Genomic DNA, 10,914 nt, shown 5'->3' on the forward strand with positions numbered 1-10,914 from the left:
TTTAATAAAGCAATAAGAGATTTTTCTCCTCAAGTTTCTGATATAGCTATTCATTCAAAAGGTACCAAGCCTTCAGTTTATGTTTTTCTCTGTCCCTCAAACCTTCCTACAAAGCCTGGGGAATTTTTTTCAAAGCTCTGGATCTGAACTCTGATTTTTTCTTGGTTTTTTTTTGGGAGGGGGGCGATGGATTTGATTCTGAAGAGAGGATGTGTGGCTTCACACTTAACAGCAGAAAGGGAAATATTGGAGGAAGGGCAAGAATCTAAACTCAATGTGCACATGTGCAAACCTACATATTTATATTGCCATGCAATATGTCAGGGAATGGAACCATCTGAAAGAAAACTAATTACACAGATGTCTATTGTCTCTGAGTCCCATGCTAGGAATGGCGTCATTACTATGCTATTCTCACACTTGGGTTTAAGACTGCCCTGCCATAGTCTATTTGTCTACTACCCCCTGTCTATTTAGAATGTCAGCTCTTTGGAGGAGCCTCTCTCTCACTGTGTGTATGGATAGCCCCAGCACAACAAACCCTGATATCGAGGGGCATCTAGATGGATCTAGCAACTTCAAATGGCTATGGGGGTTATCTCAGGTCCTGCTCTCAGTGCGGAACAGACATGGACTCAGTCCTGGTCCACTAAGCAATGAGAGCAAGATTCACAAAGGGATTGAACATTGATATGGATAACAATGGCGTCCAGTTTTAGAATAATTGATGCTAATGAAGTTTTTGAAGAGATATCAAATCTCATGCTTCAGAGCTTAAGCCAGTCTTTATTGTTGCTCAGGATGAGATTTATGTGATGGGGAGATTATCCCACTTCTGCAACTGAGGGATCCTACACCTTCCTCTGCAGCCTCTGATGCTGGCCCCATCAAAGATGGGACATTGAACTAGATGGATCTCAGGTCTGATCCAATCTGGCAGTTCCTATGTGCCACATGTGCCCCAGAGAGTTCTGTGTTAGACCACATCCCCACCAATCTTCCTGTGAAAAGTATTTCAGCAGAACACTTTGCAGCTGAGCTCCCGGTTTAAGAACTCAAAGGAGCTCTGCTTTTCTTGGTAAAAAATCCACCGAACATGTTGTGAACAAAGAGCTGAGCTCCCTGTTCTCTTCCCTGCAGGAAAGGTCTTGTTAGCAAACTTCATCTCCGACTGGGCACATGCAGACACTGCAACATTCAAACAGAGTTTAGCTCCATGGATTATTGATGGGCTGATGAATATTTAAAGCCATGGCACAAATGGCCTAGTTCAAACATTTTCTTCCTCCTCCCCCATTTGTTTTGATCTAGAGAGCTCTGGGCCCAGCAGTGGAGAGGAGGAAAGGAGGGAAGAAATTCCCCTAATGAAATGGGGGAGGTGGGGATAGGTATAGTGGGGAGCACACACAGGGCATGACTTGGGAAAGGCTTTTGTTGGGTTGTTCAGGATTAGAACCATCAACACCAGGCTCTTTAAAAAGAAAAGGAGGACTTGTGGCACCTTAGAGACTAACCAATTTATTTGAGCATGAGCTTTCGTGAGCTACAGCTCACTTCATCGGATGCATGCTGTGGAAATCTGCACAAGACATTTTATACACAGACACCATGAAACAGTGCCTCCTCCCACCCCACTCTCCTGCTGGTAATAGCTTATCTAAAGTGATCATCAAGTTGGGCCATTTCCAGCACAAATCCAGGTTTTCTCACCCTCCGCCCTCCCACAAACAAACTCACTCTCTTGCTGGTAAGAGTGAAAGTTACAGTGAAACTTACAGTGAAAGTTACAGTTACATGAATAAGTTACAGTGAGCCATGATTATTTCATAGTCTCTGAGTTTCCCACCCTACCTTTCAGACACTGCTTTGGCAGCCAATGAAAAACACTGCACTTCCCCATCCCCATGTGACATCCATGCCTCACTGTGCAAGCAGCCCCTCTCCTGCATGTAGATATGTCACTTCTACCCTGGCCCAGTTCTTGGCATTGCTCCTGCATAAAGCCACCCATGGTCAGTGCTTTCCCCACTGCTACTCCAAGGGCCAGAGTCCTAACTGAAGAAGTGGGTATTCACCCACGAAAGCTTATGCTCCAATATGTCTGTTAGTCTATAAGGTGCCACAGGACTCTTTGCCTCTTTCACAGATCCAGACTAACACATCTACCCCTCTGATACCAGAGTCCTAACTGTTACCTTTCAGCTCCCTAGCACTTTTTATCTCAGAGGGTCTGGTAGAACTGTACAGATTTTCCATGCATTCCCCTGCCATAGAAATTCAACCATCTCCTGGGAGAAACACAGCAGCTGTTTAACAGAGTCAGCTACACCCATTTAGGAAGAGAAGTGAAGAAGACGAGAGCATCCAACTGAAATAGCTGCAATGATCTGATTCCTGAGTTGGAACTGGGCCAGAACATGAGGGCTGAAACCCCAGCTCTTCTGAAAAGTGCCAGGAGATTTCTGATGACCACAAGTGCTCAGGACTGCAGTTTAACTCCTCACCTTTTACCCCCTTCTGTCTGTTTGTTAGAGACATCAGTTGTAAGCTCTTCAGGGCAGGGAATTGTCATCGTTATGCTTGCACAGCACCTAGCACACTAAGGCACTAAGCCAATACACATAATAACTGCTTTCCAAGATGTCACTTCTGATGGCATGGCCCCAGCACCAGCACACCCATCACAACTGCATTCAGATTGGTGATGCTCCAGTCTCCACAGTTCAGGGTCTTTCCTCTCCCCATCGCAGGTCTTATGTGCCCCAGGTGGGGTTTTGCCTCTTTCTCACCCTACCCTTTGTGTTGCAGATGCCCCTGTGATAGGGGAAGGTGCGTAGGAGCTTCCTGAGTACTGATATAAAGTCAATGGGCTACACTGGCTGAACTGCCTTCCCCTCCATGGAAGAAGCCTATGGCTTCTGCAGTGCTGCAATCTCCTGAGCTCCAGGAAGAGACACAGTAAGTCTGGGCATTACACCAGGGTCTCTAAACCCCCGGGTTTACTACAGCACTAGCCACAGAGGGATTTTTCCCCAGTCAGTCCATCTGGGCCTCAGTCCAGAGAACCCAGGGACTACTTTCCCCTCGAGGCTCAGTGTGAGCTCTCTCAGGGCCTTGGACGCCCCCTTCCCCATCAGCACAGTATCTGATAGAGTTGCCAGGTGTTCGGTTTTTTACCGGAACACCCTGTTGAAAAGGAATCCTGGCGGCTCCGGTCAGTACCGGTGACTGGGCCGTTAAAAGTCCAGTCAGCAGATCAGTGGGACTAAGGCAGGCTTCCTGCCTGCCGTGGCTCCACGCGGCTCCCAGAAACAGCGGCATGTCCCCTCTCTGGCTCCTTTGTGTAGGGCCAGCCAAGGGGCTCTGTACGCTGTCCCTGCCCCAAGCGCCGGCTCTGCAGCTCCCATTGGCTGGGAACAATGGCCAATGGGAGCTGCGGGGGTGGTGCCTGTGGACAGGGCAGTGCACAGAGCCGCTTGGCTGTGCTTCCACATAGGAGCCAGAGGGGAGACATGCCGTTGTTTCTGGGAGCTGCTTGAGGTAACCATTACCCGGAGCCTGCACCTCTGACCCCTTCCTGTGCCCCTACCCCCTGCCCCAGCCCTGATCCTCCTCCCACCTTCTCAGCCCCAGCCCGGAGCCCCCTCCTGCACATGAAATCCCTCATCCCCAGCCCCACCCCACAGCCCACACCGCCAGCTAGAGCCCTTACCCCCCTGCACCCCAACTCCCTGCCCCAGTCCTGATCCCCATCCCACACCCTGAACCCCTCATTTCTGGCCCCACCCTAGAACCCACACTCCCAGCCCAGAGCCTGTACCCCCTCCTGCACCCCAACCCCCTGCCTCAGTCCGGGACCCCCTCCCATACTCTGAGTCCCTCGGCACCACCCAACAGCCTGGATCCCCCTGCTGCATCCCAAACCCCTCATCCTTGGCCTTACACCAGAGCCTGCACCCCCAGCCAGAGCCATCACCCCCTCCTGCATCCCAACCCAATTCCTTAGCCCAGAGCCCTCTCCCACACCCTGAACTCCTCATTTCTGGCCCCACCCTGCAGCCTGCACCCCAGCCAGAGCCCCCACCCCTTCCCATACCCCAAAACCCTGAGCCAGCCTGGTGAAAATGGGTGAGTGAGGGTGGGGAGAGTGAGGGAGAGATGGAGTGAGCATGGCTCAGAGAAGGGGGTCGGGCCTCAGAGAAGGGGCAGGGCAAGGGTGTTCGGTTTTGTGTGAGTAGAAAGTTGGCAACCCTAGTATCTGAGCACCTCACAATCTTTACAGGATGTATCCTCACATGCTCCAGTGGGGCAGGACAGGGCAGCCATCCCCACTGCACAGAGAGGTGGAGTGACTGGCCCCAGAGCAGGGAATTGAACCCAGGTCTCAACTCCTGAGCTAGAGCCTTAAGCACTAATGACTATTCCTACTCCTCTCCTGGGGTATGGTACAAAGCAGGCGGCTTCTGTGCTCAGGACAGGCCTAAAGCTCCCCTCCTAGCTGAGGCAGTGCAACCTGCACAGTTACTGCCTCCCCCCCGTGCTCCTCACATTTCCCATTTCACCTCCCTCTCTTTCCTGAGCCATGGATCTGTGCAGTCAGTGGGGTAATGGTGGTCCCGAGCAGCAGCATTGAGAGCTCAGCAGCCTATGCCCCTGCATCTGAAGGGATCACACAGCATGTCCCCACCAAGGTCAGCCTGCAATGATCCCTCCCCTTCCCGCATGCCCCGCTTCTCAGCCAGGAGCTCCATGCCTGAAATATTGTCAGTTATGCCAGGTCATTAAGGAACCTGGCCCCCCTCCTTCACAGTATCAACACCCACATAGTCAACCCCAAAGCTTTGGGACGTCTTCTCAGTCTCTTCCCAGAGTGGCACCAATCAAGCACTCTCACCACCTACTCCCAGCCCTTCAGGTTGAGAACTCACACTGCCCTCCCGCCTCCCTCCATCCTTTTGTCAGCTCAGTGACCCACAGAGGCCCTTTGCCCTCTAGTCCTTGCCCAATTCCCTAGGGGCCTTCTGCTTAAGCTACTTCTGGACCTGGGTCTGCTCCATAGGAGAGGATATGGAGTCTTCTCACCTCACGTCTCCTCCAAGTTGTACCCACTCACCTGCCCTGACATTCTGTCCCCAACCCAGGACTAAAGCCTTCTTGCAGTTCTCCCCCACAACTGGGTTCCAGCCCAACCCTCTCTGAGCCAGCTCCCTCTTTAATACCAGACAGCCTCCTCTTCTCCCTAGGACAGTGCCCCCTGACCCCTGTTTGACCAGACCCAGCTGGGGAACGCTTACCCTGTTGCTGGGCAGCTGGACCATTTCCCTGGCCAGTCACCCAAAGCTACAGCCCTGGCCCTTCTCGGGCTGGATCCAGGAATAACCATCTATGTTTCTAATGAACCCACAGGAGTCAAACCTAAATGTAAGCAGGGGAATGGTCCCGCTATAGTGGGGAACTTTCCTGGCTTATACATTACCCCAGTGAAATGGGCTAGCGAAAGGATCTGAGTCCTCGCTCCCACTCCCTTTACCCAGAGGCCTGCCTGACCTCGAGGGCTCCCCTTCCACTTTCCTGGGTAGCAGAGTCCTTATAACCCCAACAAATCTGGATTCCTGGGGGCTTGACCCCCAACCTTGCTGTGGTCACTTAGGGCAGGGCAGGATTTCCCCACTCCAGGGTGCTCTCCCTGGACGCTTCCCTGACCCACTGATCATTGCATATAGTTCAAAGCAAATACAATTTATTAAACAGCAACTAATTACAAAAAATAAGGGAAAAATGGGAAAGGTTAAAGGAAAACCCGTCACCCTGCTCTGTGGGCATAGGGAACCACAAACAGCCCTCGCTGGAATGTCAGGGCAGTTGATGGTTGAGTTCAGGATCCTCACAAAAGGAAGAAAGGAGAGTAGCAAAATACGGACTCTGGACTTCAGAAAAGCAGACTTTGACTCCCTTAGGATTCCCTGGGAGGCTAATATGAGGGGGAAAGAAGTCCAGGAAAGCTGGCTGTATTTTAAAGAACGAAACATACCAATGTGCAGAAAGAATAGCAAATATGGCAGGCAACCAGTTTGGCTTAACAGCAAAATCTCTGGTGAGCTTAAATACAAAAAGAAAGCTTACAAGAAGTGGAAACGTGGACAGATGACTAGGGAGGAGTATGAAAATATTGCTCGAGCATGCAGGGGTGTAATCAGGAAGGCCAAAACATCACTGGAATTGCAGCTAGCAAGGGAGAGGAAGGGTAACAAGAAGGGTTTCTACAGGTATGTTAGCAACAAGAAGAAGGTCAGAGAAAGTGTGGGACCCTTACTGAATGGGGGAGGCAATATAGTGACAGATGATGTGGAAAAAGCTGAAGTACTCAATGCTTCTTTTGCCTCGGTCTTCACAGACAAGGTCAGCTTCCACACTGCTGTCCTGGACAACACAGTATGGGGAGGAGGTGAGCAGCCCTCAGTGGTGAAAGAACAGGTTGAGGACTATTTAGAAAAGCTGGACATGCACAAGTCCATGGGTCCAGATCTAATGCATCCGAGGGTGCTGAGGGAATTGGCTGATGTGATTGCAGAGCCATTGGTCATTATCTTTGAAAACTCATGGCGATCGGGGGAGGAAAAAGGCAAATATATTGCCCATCTTTAAAAAAGGGAAGAAGGAGAACCTGGGGAACTGCAGACCGGTCAGCCTCACCTCAGTCCCTGGAAGAATCATGGAGCACTTCCTCAAGGAGTCAATTTTGAAGCACTTGGAGGAGAGGAAGGTGATCACAAACAGTCAACATAGATTCACTAAGGGCAAGTCATGCCTGACCAAAATGATTGCCTTCTATGATGAGATAACAGGCTCTGTAGATATGGGGAAAGCACTGGACGTGATATATCTTAACTTGAGCAAAGCTTTAGATATGGTCTCCCACAGTATTCTTGCCAGCAAGTCAAAAAAGTATGGATTGGATGAATGGAGTATAAGGTGGTAGAAAGCTGGCTAGAATGTCGGGCTCAATGGGTAGTGATCAATGGCTTGATGTCCAGTTGGCAGCCGGCATCAAGCGGAGTGCCCCAGCGGTCAGTCCTGGGGCCGGTTTTTTTCAACATCTTTATTAATGGTCTGGATGATGGGACAGACTGTACCCTCAGCAAGTTCACAGATGACACTAAGCTGTGGGGAGAGGTAGATACACTGGAGGGTAGGGATAGGGTCCAGAGTGACCTAGACAAATTGGAGGATTGGGCCAAAAGAAATCTGATGCGATTCAACAAGGACAAGTGCAGAGGCTTGGACTTAGGATGGAAGAATCCCATGTGCTGCTACAGGCTGGGGACTGACTGGCTAAGCAGCAGTTCTGTAGAAAAGGATTTGGGGATTACAGTGTATGAGAAGCTAGATATGAGTCAGCTGTGTGCCCTTGTTGCCAAGAAGGCTAACAGCATATTGGGCTGCATTAGTAGGAGCATTGCCAGCAAATCGAGGGAAGTGATTATTCTCCTCTATTTGGCACTGGTGAGGCCGCATCTGGAGTACTGTGTCCAGTTTTGGGCCCCCCACTACAGAAAGGATGTGGACAAATTGGAGAAAGTCCAGCAGAGGGCAATGAAAATGATCAGGGGGCTGGGGCAAATGACTTACGAGGAGAGGCTGAGGGAACTGGGCTTGTTTAATCTGCAGAAGAAAAGAGTGAGGGGGGATTTGATAGCAGTCTTCAACTACCTGAAGGGGGGTTCCAAAGAGGATCGAGCTCGGCTGTTCTCAGTGGTGGCAGATGACAGAACAAGAAGCACTGGTCTCACGTTGCAGTGGGGGAGGTCTTGATTGGATATTAGGAAACACTATTTCACTAGGAGGGTGGTGAAGCACTGGAATGGGTTACCTAGGGAAGTGGTGGAATCTCCATCCTTAGAGGTTTTTAAGGCCCAGCTTGACAAAGCCCTGGCTGGGATGATTCAGTTGCGGTTTGTCCTGCTTTGAGCAGGGGTTTGGACTAGATGACCTTCTGAGGTCTCTTCTATCCCTAATCTTCTATGATTCACAGTCTGTTCCTCACATGTCCCAGGCCTCCTGCCCAGGCCCTGGCTGTGCTGCAGGGATTCTGCGGGTCAGACGCTTGCTCTGGTGGTCACCACACACCTTCAGACTCTAGGTGGCAGGGTCCTTTCCCACAGCGTTGTCCGCCCCTCCCCCCAATCGAGGTTATGATACCCCTCCAAGTCTGGCCTGCAAGGTCTCTTGGCTGGGGTCTCCCTGCACTGAGCCCACTGCCCAGGGTCTCCCCTCGCTCTTCCCAGCTGCTCACTGCACCCAGCTCCGTACTGCTCCAGCTCCAACCCCAAGTCCAGCCCCAGCGCTGCTGCTGCTCTGCCTACAGCCCCCTGGGCTGCTTCTCTGGCCCTTCTGGCTCTGGGTGCTGCAGTTCTCCTCCCAGCACTGACCTATTCCCTGGGCTGCTTCTCTGGCTCTTATTTCTGTGGCTCTGCTCACAGCACTGACTTGCTCCCTGGGCTGCTTCTCTGGTTCTCTGTGGCCGGCGAGGCCCTGCTCCCGAGCTCAGCTCAGGCCCCTGCTCCCTCCTTAGTTTGGTCCTACTCTGTTCCAGGCAGTTCCCACAGTTGCCAACTTTCACGTGCTAAATAAGCACCCCAAGTTTCACAATAAGCCAAAAATCAAGCTAATCCCATTTCAAAACAAGGCCAAACCAAGCCAATCCCCCTAAGAACCCCCACACTCTATGGGACTGGATCCCCCCGTCGTGCAGTCTGGGACTGTGGTGGGGCTGCTGTGCACCCCTGACTCTCTCCCCACCCATTGCCCCTGCTTGCAGGGAGCCTATAAAAAAAAAGAAGAAGCAACAAGCTACAAGCCAAACAAGCAACAAGCAAAAAACTAGCCAACAAGCAACTCACAAGCCAATTAAGCCAAAAACAAGCCCAATTTCTGCAGTTTTTTTGTGGGTTTGCAGTGTCTGGCAGTTCTGCTCACAAGGAGGACGGGACTCCCCTGGCCTCCTGACTCCCTTGTTACCCTGCCTGCCCTGTCAGTCAGGCTGACCTGGAGCACTGGCCTCTCCCCATTAGAATCATAGAATATCAGGGTTGGAAGGGACCTCAGGAGGTCATCTAGTCCAACCCCCTGCTCAAAGCAGGACCAATCTCCAACTAAATCATCCCAGCCAGGGCTTTGTCAAGCCTGACCTTAAAAAGGAAGGAAGGAAGGAGATTCCACCACCTCCCTAGGTAACCCATTCCAGTGCTTCACCATCTTCCTAGTGAAAAAGTTTCTCCTAATGTCCAACCTAAGCCTCCCCCACTGCAACTTGAGACCATTACTCCTCGTTCAGTCATCTGCTACCACTGAGAACAGTCTAGATCCATCCTCTTGGGAACCTCCTTTCAGGTAGTTGAAAGCAGCTATCAAATTCCCCCTCATTCTTCTCTTCCACAGACTAAACAATCCCAGTTCCCTCAGCCTCTCCTCATAAGTCATGTGTTCCAGTCCCCCAATCATTTTTGTTGCCTTCCGCTGGACACTTTCCAAATTTTTCACATCCTTCTTGTAGTGTGGGGCTCAAAACTGAACACAGTACTCCAGATGAGGCCTCACCAATGTCGAATAGAGGGGAAAGATCATGTCCCTCGATCTGCTGGCAATGCCCCTACTTATACAGCCCAAAATGCAACTGGCCTTCTTGGCAACAAGGGCACACTGTTGACCCATATCCAGCTTCTCGTCCACTGTAACCCCTAGGTCCTTTTCTGCAGAACTGCTGCCTAGCCATTCGGTCCCTAGTTTGTAGCGGTGCATGGGATTCTTCCGTCCTAACTGCAGGACTCCGCACTTGTCCTTGTTGAACCTCATCAGATTTCTTTTGGCCCAATCTTCTAATTTCTCTAGGGCCTTCTGTATCCTATCCCTACCCTCCAACATATCTACCTCTCTTCCCAGTTTAGCGTCATCTGCAAACTTCCAGAGGGTGTAATCCACGCCATCCTCTAGATCATTAATGAAGATATTGAACAAAACCGGCCCCAGGACCGATCCTTGGGGCACTCCGCTTGATACCGGCTGCCAACTAAACATGGAGCCATTGATCGCTACCTGTTGAGCCTGACAATCTAGCCAGCTTTATATCCACCTTATTCTCCATTCATCCAGCCCAAACTTCTTTAACTTGCTGGCAAGAATACTGTGGGAGACCGTGTCAAAAGCTTTGCTAAAGTCAAGGAATAACATGTCCACTGCTTTCCCCTCATCCACAGAGCCAGTCTTCTCGTCATAGAAGGCAATTAGATTAGTCAGGCATGACTTGCCCTTGGTGAATCCATGCTGACTGTTCCTGATCACTTTCCTCTCCTCGAAGTGCTTCAGAATTGATTCCTTGAGGACCTGCTCCATGATTTTTCCAGGGACTGAGGTGAGGCTGACTGGCCTGTAGTTCCCCGGATCCTCCTTCTTCCCTTTTTTAAAGATGGGCACTACATTAGCCTTTTTCAAGTCGTCTGGGACCTCCCCCAGTCGCCATGAGTTTTCAAAGATAATGGCCAATGGCTCTGCAATCACATCCGCCATCTCCTTTAGCACTCTCGGATGCAGTACATCCAGCCCCATGGACTTGTGCTCGTCCAGCTTTTGTAAATAGTCCTGAACCACTTCTTTCTCCAACAGAGGGCTGGTCACCTCCTTCCCATGCTGTGCTGCCCTGTGCAGTAGTCTGGGAGCTGACCTTGTTCGTGAAGACAGAGGCAAAAAAAGCATTGAGTACATTAGCTTTTTCCACATCCTCTGTCACTAGGTTGCCTCCCTCATTCAGTATGGGGCCCACACTTTCCTTGACTTTCTTCTTGTTGCTAACATACTTGAAGAAACCCTTCTTGTTACTCTTAACATCTCTTGCTAGCTGCAACTCCAAGTGTGATTTGG

At 50.8% G+C, this 10,914-nt stretch overlaps 1 long non-coding RNA gene across 1 annotated transcript; it reads right to left on the minus strand.

Annotated features, from left to right (window-relative positions):
• Positions 1–2,055: 2,055 nt before the first annotated feature.
• On the minus strand, positions 2,056–5,761 carry LOC122461942. The gene is made up of 3 exons (XR_006284218.1): positions 5,750–5,761; positions 2,877–2,879; positions 2,056–2,188 (listed from the first exon to the last, which is right to left on the minus strand). It is a non-coding gene; the product is annotated as an uncharacterized LOC122461942 (long non-coding RNA).
• Positions 5,762–10,914: the final 5,153 nt, after the last annotated feature.

The sequence above is a fragment of the Chelonia mydas genome, chromosome 10 (assembly GCF_015237465.2).
Source record: "Chelonia mydas isolate rCheMyd1 chromosome 10, rCheMyd1.pri.v2, whole genome shotgun sequence".
Taxonomy (NCBI): Eukaryota; Metazoa; Chordata; order Testudines; family Cheloniidae; genus Chelonia; species Chelonia mydas.